The sequence below is a fragment of the Filicampus tigris genome, chromosome 12 (assembly GCF_054856515.1).
Source record: "Filicampus tigris isolate MCC_2025a chromosome 12, RoL_Ftig_1.0, whole genome shotgun sequence".
In the NCBI taxonomy this organism is placed as follows: Eukaryota; Metazoa; Chordata; class Actinopteri; order Syngnathiformes; family Syngnathidae; genus Filicampus; species Filicampus tigris.
Window position 1 is genome coordinate 968,956 of NC_141228.1, and position 21,045 is coordinate 990,000.

General features: G+C 44.4%; 1 pseudogene across 1 annotated transcript; it reads right to left on the bottom strand.

Annotated features, from left to right (window-relative positions):
* Window positions 1–13,757: 13,757 nt before the first annotated feature.
* LOC147138014 (uncharacterized) lies at window positions 13,758–20,789 on the bottom strand (annotated as a pseudogene). Its single transcript, XR_015088992.1, has 5 exons — window positions 20,739–20,789; window positions 15,588–15,712; window positions 15,489–15,493; window positions 15,145–15,248; window positions 13,758–14,898 (listed from the first exon to the last, which is right to left on the bottom strand). The product of XR_015088992.1 is annotated as an uncharacterized LOC147138014 (transcript).
* Window positions 20,790–21,045: the final 256 nt, after the last annotated feature.

Sequence of the window (21,045 nt, forward strand, 5' to 3'; positions counted from 1 at the left end):
TATGGCTTGGCACCAGCGAACCTTACTATTTTCACTCATTGTATGAAAAATCAGGAAACGAAGGACACGTCATTGTGTTGCACACATTCCGGCCGTTAAATCGTGCTTTATTTGAGTATTTGCTATTTTCACCGCTTTAAATTGGCTAGAATTGCATAAAAATTACAGACGAAGTAGGGACGGACCATTAGAATCGATTTGGGATTTAAAAAAATAACAATAATAATTTGACCATATTTGGACGTCCGAGATTTTGACAGGGACTATAAAAGGGTGTTCCAAAAGCACATTTTGACATTTAATATCTCGAAAACTATTAAGGATATAAAAACGCATCTGATAAATTCAGAAAGTTTATAATCTCGATTTTTACATGTAATGTTCAAAGATGTTCGATGTGAGCACCATTGGTCACACGACACACATCATGCCGATAGTCAAATTCTTGCCAATTTCATTGCATTGTCAATGGGTGCAACAGCTTCTGTTATTCGTGCCTTCAGCTCATCCACGTCTCTTGGAATAGGGGGCACATAGACCAATCCTTTCACAAATCCCCACAAAAAGAAATCACATGGTGTGAGATCTGGTGATCTGGGTGGCCAGGACATGAGATTGTGATCATTCTGCCCATGCCGTCCATTCCATCTGTCTGGCAGTGTTGTGTTCAGAAACTGTCTAACCCTGAGGCTCCAGGGCATAAGCACCCATCCGTTATGAATTTACCATGCCATCTCACTATGGACTTCCTCTCTGGTGGCTCCTTTCCGAATTTTCCGTGAAGTGCGCGTTGAACAACAGTCCATGATTCAGTTTTTGCAAATTCAAGCACACAAAATGCCTTTTCTGGTTGAGTGAACGCCATAAATGGGTCTGAAAAGAATTAAAAAAATGAATAGCCTTAGAAAAAACTTAATAGCTTTAAAATGGCACCACCTTTGTCTTACTACCATTCATAGTTAAGGAAATATGGGGACTTCAAATGTGCCAAGACTTTTGGAACACCCTTGTATAATTTTATTTTCATATTTCAGAGTCGCAATAATCTTCCAAATTACAACTACAATTAAACAAACAAACACACAAATAAAATACTTTGTTCAGATATTGTGCAGTTTTGGTGTTGCTGGCAGCAGGCGTGTCTCTGAGGAAGGCGAATGCTGATCACCGAAATTGCACAAGGTCTTAATAAAGTAGTTAACAACTTTCTTAATAAGAAGACATGACACATTTTTGAGACAAATAACATACTGTAACGAATTGGGTTATCTGTGTTGTGGTTACATTTGTGTTTTGCTAAATTGTGTTGTTTCCGAGGTTCCTGAATGTATCACGCGACTCACTGGATTGGAGGGGTGTGCGATTGAGAGGAGTGAACAGACGGCGAAGGACCAGAGATCTGTGTGTGCTTATGATGAAACTGTTGTTGCACTGTAGTTGGTGTCGACTACGGCCCACATTAGCCTTGTTGGAATAATAAAAAGGGAGATAACTAAAATACGTCCGATGTTGTGTCTTTGGAAGACATTACAATACACTTCAATTGGACACTTATAATTTATTTTCCCAAACCACACAGAGCTGCGAGATAAGGATGAAAGAGCCGCATGTCGCTCTGGAGCTGTGGGTTGCCGACCCCTGGTCTAGAAACAGTCATGTGCACGGCTGAAGAGCTTCAGACAAAATTTTTGGGGCACAACCAATTGTTGGAACGAGTTCCAACCTAAGTTACCAGACAAAGGAGACTTGTGCACTAGTACACCATTGTTAATCAGTCAATCACATTTATTTATATAGCACTTTTCATACACAAAAATGCAACTCAGTTAAGACTGTACACAGACGGCTTGTGGGCTCTCGGTACTGGCAGCGGATGAAACATAATTTGTCGAACATGACTCGGTCAGTTTCGGTCATAACAGCAGTTTCACTTTTCACACGTACACTTTTTACATTGTTGTCATCACAGAAGATAAATGAATTAGACAGAACAATGACATCACATGTACACGCCTGAGCTCACTTTACACAAGGCAGAAACACAGAGGACTGTCTGACAGCAGCAGAGGTAGAAACGGGTAAAACCACAATACTTACCTGTCAACTTGTACGTTTTCCCCGTATTTTATACGTTTTTTTATAATTTCAAATTGTGTACGCCGTATAACAATTTTCGTACGGGAAAAAAATTAATTAAAAACTATTTTTTTGTTAGACCGATCTCGTCTTGCCCATTTCGGCTCTAATCCGGAGCGTCCGTTAGCAATTCCGACTGCAAACTTCGGCCGACTTTCACGAACAAGTCTCCCCAAAGTATTGGATACCTTCAGCAAACTCAATGGTGAGGAGAATCGTGTCAAAGTGCGTGGTCTGCAGAAAAGTAAAAGGCAAGGCCTTTCAACAAAAAATAGCAAACCTTCCTCCAGATAGAAGAGTCCCTGACAAACCCCCTTTCTCAAACGTAGGAGTGGACTATTTTGGCCCGTTCGACATGAAACAGGGAAGCAGCTGCGTAAAAAGATATGGAGTTGTCTTCACTTGTCTCTCTTCGCGGGAGGGAAGTTGCTCACTCGTTGGACACTGATTCATGTGTAAATGCAATCCGTCGTTTCCTGTGCAGAAGAGGACAAGTGGAAGTTATGAGGTCAGACAATGGGACTAACCTCGTAGCAGCTGAACGTGAATTAAAAGAGTCTCCTCAGCAATGGAACCAATCAAAGATCCAAGACGCACTTATGCAAAAAGGAATTCAATGGATTTTTAACCCGCCTGCAGCTTCCCATTTCAGAGGAGTTTGGGAAAGACAAATGCGTTCCATAAGAAAGGTGATGAGATCTGTGCTCAAGGAACAAATCCTTAAAGATGAGTGTCTGCAAACACTGATGTGTGAAGTGGAATACATACTAAATGATAGACCACTTACAACAACAACCAACGACCCCACAGATCTCGAAGCGTTAACTCCAAATCATCTGTTACTGATGAAGAAGCAGCCGGTGATGCCACCTGGATTGTTCAGTAAAGAGTCATATACACGCAGGAGATGGAGGCAGATTCAATATCTAGCGGATTTATTCTGGAAACGATGGGTGCGTGAGTACCTCCTGCTTTTACAAGAACGACAAAAGTGGAATCAACTCAAGGAGAACCTGTCTGCTAGTAGATCGTAAGTCACTGTATGATATATGTTTCTTAATTATTTGGCTCTCGTTTGTTTATTGAGTAATTGTAAGCCCGCTAGTCTTCCAATTAGGGGCCGGAAAATATGAGAGCCAATCCTTGTCATGGGATGTCATCAATTCTGTCATCAATTTTGTCATCATAAACTAATATCTCAATTTCTGTCATCATAAAGATTTAATGCACTTGCAGTAGTAGTAGCATAGCAGACAATTTCTGTATACGGTGTGCTGGTAGTCACGGAAGCAAACAGCTTTTGACCGTGCTCATAGTCTAAGTACATGTTATCCACTTGCTGTGCTGAATGACATTACTCACTTTGTTGGATTACAAAACCTTCAATACAAGAAGACAAAAAAGGAACTTTGAGTCCGTGTGAGTAATTCAGAGAAATTCAAATCATGGATAAGAAAATGTGCTACGATGGACAAGTCAGAACTACCTTCGACTACCAACATTGAAGCTAATGGTAAAACAGAATTTCTGCCATTACAGTTCAGGTGTTGGAAACATTTCACACCCAGCAAAATCTTTGCTGAGGATGAGCGCACCACTGCGTACCGATAAACAAGCACAAATTCTAATCTTCACGAGGGGCGAGCGCAAAAACAGTGTGCAGTGGTGCCCTAAAGAATGAACGGGCGATATATGCCTCATTCACCTCGCTTTCAGGCGTCTCAGCTGCACGGACAGGTGACAGAGCAGGTGCAGGCTGAACAAAACTGACACTCTTTGGCTTCTTTGAGGACTAATATTGTTCCTTTTGCTTTAAAGCTGGGCATTTCGCAATCAGGTGCCCTGCTCCCCGGTGCGGCGGCAATCTTGGGCAGGGACATTAGCTAGACTGGGTATACTCACCCCAATGTCTCCCCGGTGCGGCGGCCATCTTGGACAGGGATATTAGCTAGACTGGGGATACACGCCCAGAGGTCTCCCCAGTGCGGCGGCCATCTTGGTCAGGGACATTAGCTAGACTGGGGTTACTCGCCCCAAGGTCTCCCTGGTGCGGAGGCCATCTTGGTCAGGGACATTAGCTGGACTGGGGATACTCGCCCCGAGGCCTCCCCGTTGCGGTGGCCATCTTGGTCAGGGACATTAGCTGGACCGGGGATACTCACCCCGAGGTCTCCCCGGTGTTGTGAACATCTTGGTCAGGGACATTAGCTAGCCTGGGGATACTCGTCCCGAATCCTCTCTCCGGTGCGGCGGCCATCTTGGACAGGGATATTAGCTAGACTGGGAATACACGCCCAGAGGTCTCCCCAGTGCGGCGGCCATCTTGGTCAGGGACATTAGCTAGACTGGGGTTACTCGCTCCAAGGTCTCCCTGGTGCGGAGGCCATCTTGGTCAGGGACATTAGCTCGACTGGGGATACTCGCCCCGAGGTCCCCTCGTTGCGGCAGCCATCTTGGTCAGGGACATTAGCTAGACTGGGGATACTCGCCCCGAGGTCTTCCCGGATCGGCGGATATCTTGGTCAGGGACATTAGCTGGACTAGGGATACTCACCCCGAGGTCTCTCCGGTGTGGCGGCCATCTTGGACAGGGACATTAGCTAGACTGGGGATACGCGCCCCGAGGTCACCCCGGTACGGCGGCCATCTTGCTCAGTGACATCAGCTAGACTGGGGATACTCACCCCGAGGTCTCCCTGGTGCGGCGGTCATCTTGGTCAGGGACATTAGCTGGACTGGGGATACTCACCCCGAAGCCTCCCAGGTGCGGCGGCAATTTTTGTCAGGGACATTTGCTAGACTAGTGATTCTCAATCCGAGTTCTCCCCAGTGTGTCGGCCATCTGGGTCAGGGACATTAGCTAGACTGGAGATACTTGCCCCGAGGTATCTCCAGTGCAGCGACCATCTTGGACAGGGACATTTGCTAGACTTGAGATACTCAACCCGAGGTCTCCCCGGTGCGCCGGCCATCTTGATCAGGGACATTACCTAGACTGGGGATACCAATCCGAGGTCTTACCGGTGTGGCGACCATCTTGGTCAGAGACATTAGCTAGACCGGGGATACTCAACCCGAGTTCTCCCCGGTGCGGCGGCCATCTTTGTCAGGGACATTAGCTAGACTGGGGATACTCACCCTGAGGTCTCCCTGGTGCAGCGGCCATCTTGGTCAGGGACATTAGCTAGACGGGGGATACTCACCCCGAAGTCTCCCCAGTGTGGTGGCCATCTTGGGCAGGGACATAAGGTAGACTGGGGATACTCACTCCGAGGTCTCTCCAATGCGGCGGCCATCTTGGGGTAGGACCCAAAATCAACAGGAAGTGACCCATATTCAACAGAAGCAAATGATCTGGAAAGTAGTGACCCAAATGACCCAGAAATGGACTGGAAGTGACCCAAATGAGCCGGACATGGACCGGAAGTGACCCATATGACCCGGAAATGGACCAGAAGTGACCCAAATGACCCGGAAATGGACCAGAAGTGACCCAAATGACCCGGAAATGTACCGGAAGTGACCCAAAAGACCCGGAAATGAACCGGAAGTAGCCAAAATGACCCAGAAATGGACCAGAAGTGACCCCAATGACCCGAAAAGGACCGGAAGTGACCCAAATGACCAGGAAATGGACTGGAAGTGGTCTTAATGACCCGGGATCTAACCGGAAGTGACCCAAATGACCCGGAATAGGACCAGAAGTGACCCAAATGACCCAGAAATGGACCGGAAGTGGTCTAAATGACCCAGAAATGAACTGAAACCGACCTAAATGAACCGGAAATGAACCAGAAGTGGCCCAAATGACGTGGAAATGCACCGTAAGTGACCCAAATGAACCGGAAATCAACCGGAAATGGTCCAAATGACTAGGAAATTGACCTAAAACTGGTCCAAATGACCAGGAAATGGACTGGAAGTGACCCAACTGACCTGAAAATTGACCGGAAGTGACCCAAATGACTAGGATATGGACTGGAAGTGGTCCAAATGACCCGGAAATGGACTGGAACTAACCCAACTGACCTGGAAATGGACCAGAAGTTACCTAAATGACCTGGAAATGGACCAGAAGTGAACCAAACGCCCGGAAATGAACCATTAGTCTTTTCTTCCTATCTTATTAATATGTCCTCCTCATTCGAGGCTATTCTCCATAATTTGAGGTCATTCAACTTCATTCAGTATCATTTCGATGAATTCCACAGTCTTTCATAGAGGTCATTCAATTTCATTCAGTATCATACAACTTCATTCAGTATCATTCAACTTCATTCCACCTTATTCAACTTCATTCAGTTCCATCCATCCATCCGTTATCCATCCGTTATCTCCCGCTTATCCGAAGTCGGGTCTCGGAGGCAGCAGCTTCAGCAGGGAAGCCCAGACTTCCCTCTCCCCTGCAACATCTTCCAGCTCTTCCGGCGTTCCCAGGCAAGCCGGGAGACATAGTCCCTCCAGCGTGTTCTGGGTTGTCCTCGGGGTCTCCTGCCGGTGGGACATGCCCGGAACACCTCACCAGGAAGGCGTCCAGTAGGCATCCTAATCAGATGCCCGAGCCACCTCAACTGGCTCCTCTCAACGCGGAGGAGCAGCGGCTCGACTCTGAGTCCCTCCCGGATGGCCGAACTTCTCACGCTATCTCTAAGGGAGAGCCCGGACACCCTGCGAAGGAAACCCATTTCGGCCGCTTGTATCCGAGACCTTGTTCTTTCGGTCATGACCCACATCTCATGACCATAGGTGAGAGTAGGAACGTAGATCGACCGGTAAATTGAGAGCTTCGCCCTTCGGCTGAGCTCCTTCTTCACCACGACAGACCGATACAGGGTCCGCATCACAGCAGAGGCTGCACCGATCCGCCTGTCGATCTCCCGTTCCATCTTACCCTCACTCGTGAACAAGACCCCAAGATACTTGAACTCCTCCACTTGGGGCAGAATCCCATCCCCGACCCGGAGAGGGCACGCCACCCCTTTCCGACTGAGGATCATGGTCTCAGATTTTGAGGTGCTGAGTTTCACACTCGGCTGCGAACCGCTCCAGCGAGAGTTGGAGATCGCGGCTTGAAGAAGCCAACAGTACCACATCATCTGCAAAAAGCAGAGATGCAATACTGAGACCACCAAACCAGACCCCCTCGACACCTCGGCTGCGCCTAGAAATTCTGTCCATAAAAGTTCTGAACAGAATCGGTGACAAAGGGCAGCCTTGGCGGAGTCCAACCCCCACAGGAAACAAATCCGACTTACTGCCGGCAATGCGGACCAAACTCTGACATTGGTGGTACAGGGACCGGACAGCCCTTATCATGGGGCTCGGTACCCCGTACTCCCGAAGCACCCCCCACAGAACTCCCCGAGGGACGCAGTCGAACGCCTTCTCCAAGTCCACAAAACACATGTAGACTGGTTGGGCGAACTAGCATGCACCCTCGAGGACCCTGCCGAGGGTGTAGAGCTGGTCTACTGTTCCACGGCCGGGACGAAAACCACATTGCTCCTCCTGAATCCGGGATTCGACCTTCCGATGGACCCTCCTCTCCAGCACCACTGAATAGACCTTGCCAGGGAGGCTGAGGAGTGTGATCCCTCTGTAATTGGAGCACATCCTCCGGTCCCCCTTCTTAAAAAGGGGGACCACCACCCCGGTCTACCAATCCAGAGGCACTGTCCCCGATGTCCACCCGATGTTGTAGAGACGTGTCAACCATGACAGCCCCTCAACATCCTGAGCCTTTATAAAGTCCGGGCGGATCTCATCCACCCCTGGGGCTTCGCCACCGAGGAGTTTTTTGACTACCTCGGTTACTTCAACCCCAGAGATAGGAGAGCCCACCTCAGAGTCTCCAGGCTCTGCTTCCTCAGTGGATGGCGTGTTGGTGGAATTGAGGAGGCCTTCGAAGTACTCTCCCCACCGACCCACAACGTCCCGAGTTGAGGTCAGCAGCACCCCATCTCCACTATAAACATTGTTAATGGTGCACTGCTTCCCCCTCCTGAGACGTCGGATGGTGGACCAGAATTTCCTCGAAGCCGTCCGGAAGTCATTTTCCATGGCCTCCCCGAACTCCTCCCACACCTGAGTTTTTGCCTCAGCAAACGCCAGAACTGCATTCCGCTTGGCCCGCCGGTACCTGTCAGCTGCCTCCGGGGTCCCGCAGGCCAAAAAGGTCCGATAGGACTCCTTCTTCAGCTGGAGCATCCCTTACCGCTGGTGTACACCAGCGGGTTCGGGGATTGCCGCCACGACAGGCACCGACCACCTTGCGGCCACAGCTCCGATCGGCCGCCTCAACAATGGAGGCACGAAACATGGTCCACTCGGACTCGATGTCCCCCGCCCCCCCCCGGACATGGGAAAAGTTCTGCCAGAAGTGGGAGTTGAAACTCCTTCTGACAGGGGATTCTGCCAGACGTTCCCAGCAAACCCTCACAATACGTTTGGGTCTGCCAGGTCGGACCGGCATCTTCCCCCACCATCGGCGCCAACTCACCACCAGATGGTGATCAGTTGACAGCTCCGCCCCTCTCTTCACCCGAGTGTCCAAAACATGCGGCCGCAAGTCATACGACTACAAAGTCGATCATCGAACTGCGGCCAAGGGTATGCTGGTGCCAAGTGCACATATGGACACCCTTATGTTTGAACATGGTGTTTGTTATGGACAGTCCGTGATGGGCACAGAAGTCCAGTAACCGAACACCGCTCGGGTTCAGATCGGGGGGGCCGTTCCTCCCAATCACACCTCTCCAGGTCTCACTGTCATTGCCCACGTGAGCATTGAAGTCCCCCAGCAGAACGATGGAGTCCCCAGGTGGAGCGCCCTCCAGCACACCCTCCAAGGACTCTGTACTGCCGTTTGGTGCATAAGCACAAACACCAGTCAGGACCCATCCCCCCACCCTCAAGCGGAGGGAGGCTACCCTCTCGTCCACTGGGGTAAACCCCAATGTACAGGCGCCAAGCCGGGGGGCAATAAGTATGCCCACACCTGCTCGGCGCCTCTCACCCTGGGCAACTCCAGAGTGGAAGAGTGTCCAATCCCTCTCGAGAGGACTGGTACCAGAACCCAAGCTGTGCGTGGAGGTGAGCCCGACTATATCTAGTCGGAACCTCTCAGCCTCACACACCAGTTCAGGCTCCTTCCCTGCCAGAGAGGTGACATTCCATGTCCCAAGAGCTAGTTTTTGTCGCCAAGGTCCCTGTCTTCTGCCGCTGCCCAGCTCACACGGCACCGACCCCTTTGGCCCCTCCCACCAGTGGTGAGCCCATGGGAAGGGGGACCCACGTGTCCTTTTCGGGCTGAGCCCAGCCGGGCCCCATGGGTGCAGGCTCGGCCACCAGGCGCTCGCCATCGAGCCCCACCTCCAGGTCATTCAGTATCATTCAACTTTATTCAGTATCATTTACCTTCACTCAGATACAACTTCATTCAAATCGACTTCATCCCACTTATTAATACTTCATTTCAATTAATTCCTATTCATTCAATTTCATTCAACTTCATTCCACTTATTTCAGAATCATTCAACTTCATTCAGTATCATCCAACTTCATTCAGTGTCACACATTTTCATTCAACTACGTTCAACTTCATTCAACTTTATTCCAACGCATTCCGTAGTTTTCATTCAGCTTCCTTTGCCTTCACATCCAGAAATTGTATTCTCTAGTATAACTATGATATTGGTCCTTTTTTGCCACTCCAAAACTTTGGCGTGTCGCTACTTCCACATACTTCATCCGATTCACTCCGTTCAAACTTTAAACTATTCCACAAATTCATGCCATGGCTGCTCTTTTTCGTTTTCCCCCCTGAATTTTATGGTTCCCCCAAAATTCAAGTTTTTTCACACCCAAAAACCCCATTCATTTCTAATGGCAAATTCAAACTGTAACTACTTCATCATACTTCATCCGATTCATCCCGTTCGAATTTCAAATTATTCCAAAAATTCATGCCATAAAAACTTGTATTTTTTTTGCCCCTAACATTTACGGTTCCCCCAAAATTAAACTTTTTTCACCCCCCAAAACCCCATTCATTTCCAATGGGCACATTCAACACTTCCCCATTTGATGCGTTTGTTCGATCCCCGCCCATTCCACAATATTTCATAGAGGTCATTCAACTTCATTCTACTTTATTCAACTTCATTCAGCTCATTCAACTCACATTTCACATCACCCACAATTTCTACTTTCCAAAAATTCTAATTATTCAACCTTAATAAAACCATTAAAAAATGCACCATTCATTCCCAATTGGAAATTCAACATGTCACATTTACATCATGCAGATTTCAAATTCACAAGATTCAGCTCATTCAACTCACATTGGTTCAGCTTTTCAACACACCTTCATACTTCCCAATAATTCAAATTATTGAACCTTAAAACATAATTAGCCATTCAGACTTACTTGCACATTCAACATTTCAGATTTACATTCTTCAAGTTAAGTCCCTGAGGGTGTAGTGGTACACAAGCTGAGTTGTGAGTGGGCAATGCTGGTTCGATTCCTGCTCAATCCAACATTTTCCATCGAGTTAATTCAACTTCATTCCACTTTATTCAACTTTATTCAGTATCATTTAACTTTATTCAGTATCATTCAACTTTATTCAGCATCCTTCGACTTTATTCCACTTTATTCAACTATATTCAACTTCATTCCATTTTGTTCAACTTTATTCAGTATCATTCAACTTTATTCCACTTTATTCAACTTCATTAGACTTCATTCAACTTTATTCAACTTCATTCCACTTTATTCAACTTCACTCAGTATCCATCCATCCATTATTGATACCGCTTATCCACACAAGGGTCACGGGGCGTGCTGGAGCCTATCCCAGCTGTCTTCGGGCAGTAGGCGGGGGACACCATGAATTGGTTGCCAGCCAATCACAGGGCACACATAGACAACCATCCGCACTCACAATCACACCTAAGGGCAATTTAGAGAGTCCAATGAACTTACCTTGCATGTTTTTGGAATGTGGGAGGAAACCGGAGTACCCGAAGAAAACCCACGCAGGCACGGGGAGAACATGCAAACTCCACACAGGGAGGCCGGAGCCGGGATCGAACTCGCGACCTCTGAACTGTGAGGCGGACGTGCTAACCAGTCGTCCACCGTGCCGCCTTTCATTCAGCTTCATTCAACTTCATTAAAACGCATTTCACAGTTTCTTTTCAGCTTCCTTCGCCTTCACACGCAATTTCTCCAGAAATTGCATTCTCTAGTTGCATTATTATTGCTGCATACTTGAACATTTCACAATCTGTTGAATCAAACCAGTGTTTTGAGGAGAAATGGAGGTTCTAATGTGGGGGATGGGGCAGGCTTTTGGATGTCTTCAGAGTAGAATGAACACCATTTTTTTTCTTCTTTTTGTTAATATTTATTGATGAACTAGAAGAGTGTGTGACTGACCAGTGGTTGAAAACACCTAATGAATCAGATAAGATAAATTGTTTCTTTCAGTTTTACACAAAATGACACACTTGGAGCTCTTGATGGGAAGAAAAAAAACAAAAAACAGAATAAGACCTGCAACATACTGTACCTGAGTGCTTTTGGCGACTGTTGAATGTGCCAACTGAGATTTGGTCTTCAGGCTACCGCTGACAAAATGAAGTGTTGTAGTTTTCTATTATTGTCATGTCATGTCATCTTCCACACCGCTTATCCTGTACAGGGGAGGGGCTGAAGCCTATTCCAGCAGACAATGGGCGAAAGGCAGACTACACCTTGAACTGGTCACCAACCAGAAGCAGGGCACACAAAGACACTGTCACTGAGTGGGAACCGATCCCACACTGCCCGCACACACCTCAGGCGTGTGAACCACTACACCATCAGTGACTTACTATTATTGTGCCCAAAAAAAAAAAAAAAAGATAAAAGAGGTGTCGACATGGCTGAAATAATTTTTAACTTTTTGTTTCTTCATTTTACTTTTTTTGCCAGGCTGTGCTTGTGAACAACAAAGTCCAATGACTGCTCTAGATAACGTAATCTAGGCTAGTGAATGATGGCCTCCCCCACACAAAAGGTCAATGAAGAGTAGTCTGCCTTTCATACCTGAGGGCAACCACTTCCCCCCGCTTTGCAATGCTAGATATCGTGCGATTATTTTTGACTTGAAGATTATTAATTCCAAAAAACACTTCTGAAAGCGTATTTAAATTCTTTCTTTATTAAAGTAAAAAAACTTTTGAAATTGAATGAACAGTCACATATCTTTTAGGAAGGCATCATTACATGGGAACATGAATGAGGTATTTATCTATACATAACAGTGAAACAATGTGTGCGTGCATGTGCATCAGCCCAAGTAAAAGAATTAACAAAAATAAATAACTGAAAAACAAGTAAAATAACTCAAATGGATAAAGCAGTGCATACTTAATTATAACAATGAAAAAGCACACATTATATATCAGTACAGTCACGGACTATGGTTCGCACTAGCACTAGCACTAGTTTCCTCTAGATTTTTTTTTTTTTTTTTTAAGCAGCGGGAGCAGGACATCATCTTAAATACAATATGCATGCTGTGCTGCGCCCATATAGAGCTTTCTGGAGCAGATACGTAAACTGATGTCGTGTGTTACTGTTTATAGATACATAAAGCAGCGGAACCCACGTATCATTACCTACAAGCACCAACACAATTGGACTGGAGTGAAATAGCTCCGCGAACGTTAGCAAAATAATGCACAAAGTTGTAACAACACGGTGTAACTTTGACTGCAACCCGCTGCTTTGAGAAATGAAACTTAACGATGCACATTAATACGTCGGGCATAACAGCAATTTCAGTAAAACTGGGCGGTATTAGTTAATTAGCTAGATGGACTTAGGATATTCCATATATATATATATATATATATATATATATATATATATATATATATATATATATATATATATATATATATATATATATATATATATATATATATATATATAAAATGATGATTCATGTGTTATGATGCCTTTGTCTCACATTTTTATTATGAAGGATAGAGGTCTGATGATTAGCCTTGTTAGCTTTGTAGGAATAGCTGTTTAGCTTTGGCTTTGTTCTAATCTAGGCCCAGCTTGCCTGGTGTGCTTTGCTTTCACACATGTATGATAATGACACACACACACATACATAGACAAAACAAGTTCGGAGTGTTCCAGTTGCTTTTGCTCCCCTTTTCCTACGAGCTGGAACACCTTTGAAATCATGGACTCCTAAGAAAATAAAAAGAGAGGAGGTGCAGGAGAGTTTTAGGAACTGTAATCGTACATTTCCCTGCGCTCTACTTGCAAGTAAAAAGACAATATTGTGTTGAGTGTCTTTTCTCCTCATTGTGTGCGTTGTTCACTGATGTCTCTTTTGGTGTGAACCTGACATTAAATTGATCCTTCGGGCCGGAGCCCTATATGCCTGGAGTTCCCAGCTGTAGAGTCTACCTCCAGGTAAAGTCCGTTTCCACGGCGTTAAGACCCTTTCCAGGACTGGTCCTTGGCTCCACTTCTGGGAGCTCAAGGTTGACGGGCAGCCACACTGGAAAAATACTGATCTAAAAACGAGAAAAAAAATCAATATAAAACAAGATATTTTTTTGCTTGAATCAAGCAAAAAAATCTGCCAATGGAACAAGTGAAAATTGGCTCACTAAGATTTTCTTGAAACAAGACAAAATTTCTAAGGCTGATATGACTAAAAGTATCTTAAAATAAGCTTGAATAACTTGGTTTTAGTTATATTTTAATTGGCTGGTTGGATTTTTCTGTCTCATAATAAGGTTGTGATGCTTGAAAGTAGTGCTTTTCTCCTGAAAGCCAGCATGTATTTGGACCATTCTTCTAATTTTAAGTGTATTTCACTTATTTTAAATCCTATATATGAGTAATTGTTCTAGATTCAAGAAAGTCATCTATTTTAAGTAAGATTACAAAGAGGCATTTTGAGACACACATATCTCAAAAGTTAGAAAAACAGACTACTATTAAGGGTTTTTGAGTCGTAATTATAAGTAATATTGTTCTCAATTTAAGACATTACCAGCTCCAAATAAGGCATGTACATGACAGTAAGTTGTCAATATAAGACATTATCAGCTCCAAATAAGGCAAGGACTTGAGAATTAGTCTTGCATTCGACATTTATGCAAAAGACAACGTTTACAGGTCAATAAATATTTCCACTGGCATATATTCTGTAGGGGGAACTCTACATAGCACTATAGTACAAAAAAATATTATTTTCAAAACAAATACAAAGCATGAAAAAAATACAAATCACAAACAATTGCTCAACCCATAACATTTGCCTTAAATGCTTAATAATGAAAATATCTCACAAACCAATCACCTGACTAACGTCAACAATTATGTGTATATAGCAGCCTCAAGGAAGAAGGGGGTGCTATTTTGTATCCCACAAGCCTACCGGCCAATAAAAGCCTTCCACTCAGCCATGCTTATTTTGTAAGATGATGTGAGATCTCTCTTATGCATGTTGTGCAGTAGGACTTCTGTTTCTATGAGTGACAGCAGAATAGTGACACACTTAGGGTATGTCAGTAGGGTGTAATAGTACGCCATCAGGTATAAAACACCTTAGGTGACCTTGTCTGAAATGTAGTTACTGGCACATCTCCTACCGCAAGAAGACAGTTGGATGGACTAATAATCAGGACCGGGCAAGTGACAGGCCGCTTCCTACTTGAGGAATTGGGGTCTTCTTTTTCCTAAAACACATAAGTAAGACATCCTTTTGTCAGAATAATCATTTCTCTGGAACCTTGGCCTTAAGGCAAAGAAATTGGTTGCAATCAAATAAAAAATGAATGTTGCATAATAGAGAATCTTAACTTTTTCATCAAATCAAATGCAACGTAAAAGGAATTAAAAGCATATGAATAAGAAACTCATTTGGAGCGAGCATATGATACCCGTTCAGTTAGTTTACACTTTTAAAAAAATGCATTGCTCACCTCAAGAACATACACCAGAGCCTGACTTTGATTCCTCACTTTCTTCGGAGGAGCAGAAACATAGGGGAACAGTGATGGCAGCACACACAGAATTTCAACAGCCTCTTGCAATGTTGAAAAAAAAAAGTATTTAAACACTTGAACAAACTGCACCATTCTGAGAAAAAATGTCTCCATCTTTGGCTTGCCCCTAATGAGGCAGTGAACATCAACCTAATACTACTATATCAGTGAGATTATTCACTCAGTTAGGTCAGAGAATTGAATTGTGAGAGGATTGAAGAAGGCAGAGAAAAAAGATAAAGGACTATACACGAGCACATGACTTGTTAACAAGCTCTCACTCTCACTGTGATCATGCAAGTAAAAACAATGTTTATGGATGGGAATTTCGACTAATTTGCCCGCCGACTAGTCTCAAATTTGATTTGCGACTAATCGACTAGTCTATAAGCTCCTCGTGAATGGTATCCGAGTCAATGAATGCTCTTCTGGCTGCAAATTCCAAGTCCAGAAGCTGAGAAACATTCTGGTAGTTTGGATTTTTCCTTTTAAACAAAGCCTGTAGCTATCAGTAGGCTTGTTAGCTGTAAGGCACATTGTGATATACTGACATTAAGATGTTTACAAATTACAAATAAATGTCACCCATTAATATTGTACACCTTGCAAATCATTTTTCCCATTCATCTTTGATCATTACATTCTAATAATTAATATATACGTGTTTCAAAAATTTACAAAATGTATTTACAAATTTACATTATTGTCTAATATAATCAATCACTCTGAATTACATGTAGGTGCAAGTACAGTCAAAGAATATGTTCTCACCTCACACACAGCAAAGGGGCAGACTCACATTCAGGACTGGGGGGAGGACTGGTCACTTTCTCAAGTACATCCTTGTACATTTCCTCACCTAAAATAGATAACATATTCCTTGTCAGACCAATACAATGCTTTATTACAGATTTCTGATTAAAAAAATATATAATAATATATATATATATATATATATATATATATATATATATATTATATATATATATATATAAATTGTATTATTATTGTGCACTGTACAGCTCAGATTGTTGTGTACCTCTATTTTTCATTCAACTGCATTTGAAAACAACATAATGACTTGCTTGTTTACCATCGCCTAATTGCAATTTTAATGAGCCGACCATGAAGACACAATTCAATTCTCACATTTCTGCCTTGGTTTAAAAGTACTGTAATACATTACCCCGTAAAACTGACACAGCGATATCGTCCAATCCCTCCATGCTGATGGCTAAGCTAGCTGCTTCTCTTAGCTAATCTTAGCTTGCGTACAGGATGTTCCCTCTAATTTTACACAAAATATAATCATACATAACAGTTAAACGGCAATGTATATGGCGACGGAATCTCTGGGGACGTAAAAGTGGGAACGCAGGACAAAGCGTTCTTACTTACTTACTTGGGGGGAAATTCAACCAATGTGTCGCGACTCGCGGCCGGACTCCAACGGTTCAAACTGTAATATTAGGTCACATGGTAGGTAGGAACCTTTAATCGAGACCTGTTGTCCATGGGGCAAATAAACAGGTGCGCAATAATACTCCAGCGTGTGTGTCGTTCCTCCTGAAGCTTCCTGCAAACATAGTTTGGCCCGATTCCTGAACTAACAAGACATGGTGGCAGTGGTGGGATCTTCCTGTTAACGACTGACATTAACCGGAGAAGTGTCCGGGGTGTGCACTGTGCACGGGCGAGACAGTCAGATCCGGCTGCGGGGTGGTGCGCCCACATGACTCAATTTCAAGTCTCTACACCTCAGAGATTTACGTTCAGGGCAGAGGACTGGCCGAAATGGATAAAGCGTTTTGAGAGGTTTCACATTGCGTCCGGATTGGATACGCAAGCGGACGACAATCAAGTGAATACGCTTATTTACACTATGGGGGAGGAAGCGGAGGACATACTCGTTTCTCTCCACCTGAGCTCAGTGGAAGTGAGTGACTATGACACAGTCAAAGTAAAGTTGGACGCCCACTTCGTGGCATGCAGAAATGTCATCTTCGAGAGGGCAAAGTATAATATGCGGCAACAAGAACAGGGCGAGTCGGCTGATGGCTTTCACACGGCGCTATATTGTCTCGCGGAGTATTGTGGATACGGAGCTCTTCATGATGAAATAGTGAGAGAAAGATTTGTAGTTGGCTTGAGAGATAAACGTTTATCAGAACAGCTGCAGTTAGACCCAGAATTAACACTGGAGAAAGCCATTAACAGAGCTTGTCAAAGTGAGCTCGTTAAGAAGCAACAGGAAATGTTGAAGTCTAACTTTAAAGTTGACATCGCCAGCACACAGCTTGAAGCGTGCACACGTGGCACCGTGGTGGCGCGCAGCCTAAACAAACGTAGCAGCAGTATGGAGGGACAGAAAAAAAAGCACCAAAGGACAAACGGACATAATGCAAACGATGCGGTGATGCGAGGGGACATAGTCTACAACAATGCCCAGCAAGAGAAGCAACGTGTCATCATTGCAAGAAAAAGGGACATTATGCAACAGTGTGTGGAACAAAAAAAAATTATGAAGTGAGCGCTGACACGGAGACGGATGATTATGCAAACAAAGTTGCATTCCTGTGCTCCTTGTCAGCCGATACAATGACCAGTCCACGGATGACAGACATAGGTATGGACAATTATAGTGCAGTTTTTAAGATTGACACTGGCGCAGATGTTACAGCTGTTCCGGAAGCACTTTACAGCCGTGGCAAATTTGGATGGCTGGTGAGACCTCTTAAGGTTCTGAAGGGACCAGGGGGCACACATCTAAAGGTCATAGGCATGTTCACAGCCACGCTCAGTAAGAACAATAATTGTGCCAATGAGGACATTTATGTTGTGAAAGGGCTGAGCACACCACTGTTGGGTGGGATGGCTGCAATGAGGCTGGTCGCTAGAGTGGAGAACATCAGCCTGGACTCCAAGGAGTCTGTGAAAATTGAGTTTCCAAAGCTTTTCAGTGGATTAGGTAAAATGGAGGGTGAGTACAAAATTGTACTGAAGCCTGGAGCATAGCCATTCTCTCTTTCGACGCCCAGACGTATCTCTCTCCCACTCCTGCCAAGAGTTAAAGAGGAGCTGAAGCGTATGGAGGCGCAAGGAGTCATCTCTAAAGTAGATGTGTCAACGGAATGGTGTGTGCCTATGGTGGTGGTGCCGAAGCGGAGTTTCAAGAGGGTGAGAATATGCACGGACCTCACTGAATTAAATAAATCTGTCTTGAGAGAAAAACACCCACTTCCCTCAGTCGAACACACTTTAGGTCAGTTGGAATTCGCCAAGGTGTTTTCAAAATTGGATGCCAATGCTGAATTTTGGCAGATTCCGCTGTCCAAGGAATCGTCTTTGTTGACTACGTTCATCACTCCATTTGGGCGCTATTGCTACTGTACTGTACTTTGGAATCTCATCAGCACCAGAATACTTCCAAATGTGGAAGTGAATGGACTGCTGCTGTATGGTTGCAGGATTGTGATTCCAGCATCACTTTCCAAGCTCCACGAGGGCCACCTGGGAATTACGAAATGCAGGGAAAGGGCAAAACAGTCGTTGTGGTGGCCGGGTCTCAGCAAAGATCTGGCTAGGACAGTCGGGGACTGTGATGTGTGTGCCAGGGAGAGGACGACTCTTAGGGAAACATTGATGTCCACTGAGTTCCCATTGAGGCCCTGGGCTATGGTTGGGGCTGATTTATTACAGATAAATAATAACTATTATCTGCTCATTGTGGACTATTTCTCAAGGTTTTTCGAAGTGGCCAGGCTGACATCTACTACATCGGAGGCTGTGATTGAACACTTCAAGTCTATCTTTGCTCATCATTCAATTCCTGAAGAAGTGCGCTCCGACAACGGGCCACAGTTTGCTTCTGTGGCACTGTAGGATACCTATCCCTATGCGTGTGCATGCATCTTCCTGAGAAAGATTCCTTCTTCAGAAAGGGGGATGTAGTATCAGGTCACATGGTAGGTAGGAATTAATAGGGAAAATAAACAGGTGCGCAATAATACTAGCGTGTGTGACGTTCCTCCTGACGCCTCCTGCCAACATAGTTCGGCCCGATTCCCAGCCAAGTAGGCGCATGTGCCGTATGCGGGTTGATTTGCCTCAAAGTGGTGCCAGTGGGAGTAAGCAAAAATAAACTACAAATGTGTAAACAAGTCAAATATTTAGGACGTAATCTTAGTGCTGGAGGAATAATGTAGTGGGGGGAAAAAAATGCAATTCTCCAGGCTCCAAAACATCACACAAAGGAGCATATGAAGTCATTTTTAGATCTAACAAATTATTGCTGAATCTGGGTTCCAAATTATGCAGGAATCATTGGTAAAATAATATGTATGGGGAAGACCTCATTGACACCACCTTTAAGGTAGACCGATGAAGCAGGAAAGTTTTTTGTGAAATAGAGTTTAATAGAGAAATACGTTTTAGTGGTAAGCACAGCATTATCTTAAATTATGGCAACCCCTTATTCATTTGATAGATTGTAAAGGTCAATTTTTGACCTCAGTTTTGGTGCAGCAACATAGAGACAAAATTAAACTTAATGGCATATTTTTTCTTTCGAATTGGACAGTGCATCGCCGCACTGTGTAAGAGCAGTTATTGCAGCATCCATTGCTGTACAAACAAGTGCAGCAATGGATGGGTGCTTCAGCTTCCAGGTGTTGTTAATTTTGTTCCATCCCCTGATTTTGACAGTACCACGTGCAGTCTCTGCATTGTTTTACCAAACGACCATGATCTTTTTTTATCACTAACGAGACATTTAACTTGTATGACCACGCTGTTATTGCGACAACATCTGACTAAAGAAAGGCACGATGTTGACCCCAGCCACAATGTGACTACTTCCTGAGGATGGAGCAAGACATGATTGCCAGGAGTTGGCAGACATAAGTCCAGTTTTCGCGTTTGCCACAATAACACACCTTTGCATGGTATTGGAAGAATAGATGAATGATAACATCAACGGGCAAGCCAGTTATGCATGCAGAACTCTTATCAAAGCTTTTAGATGCAATACAACTGGCACACACACTCTAGCCGTCTGCAAGTGTGCAACACACACATCAGGCACAGACACTGTGTCCCATGATAATGCATTTGCAGTTAAGACCACTAAAGACTCAGCTACAGGTGCAACAACAAAGTCCTGAAAAAAAACAAAACAAAAAAAAACATTGGCGCAACATTAACAGAGGACATGTATGTATGACCAAACAGTGGACCTATTTTACAGAGAAATCTATACAATTGGGGTGATGTATTGAATGATCTCGATAAGTCCACATTCTACATTTATGGCGTTGATTCTTATTCCAAGAATTTCTGTAGGGCATGCTTGTAGGGCATGCTTGACATGTGCAAGACACAATGCACAAGGTAACTTGAGGCCACGTACCACAATACCGCAATATCCATTTCAAATTACTCATGATTTTCTTTTAATTGAACCAAGAGGAGGGTAAAAAATATTTTTTGGTCATCATAGATGCCTTTTCAGAATGGATAGAGCTGTTCCCTACCAAACATCCGGACGCGTTGACGTTGGCAAAAGCACTGTGCAGGGATATCATCCCCAGATATGGTATTTCTAAAAAAACATACAATGATAATCATACCCATTTTGTTAACCAAATTGTGGAAAAGATAGGACTGATGGTTCACATTGATCTGAGAATCATGGTACTTACCACCCTCAAAGTGCTGGATTGGTGGGAATGATGAATAGGACAATAGAAGATAGACTAGAATAATGCGTTAAAGAAACGGGAAGTACCTTTCATAATAAAATAACACTTAGACAACATGTACGCAAACGGAGTAACAAGA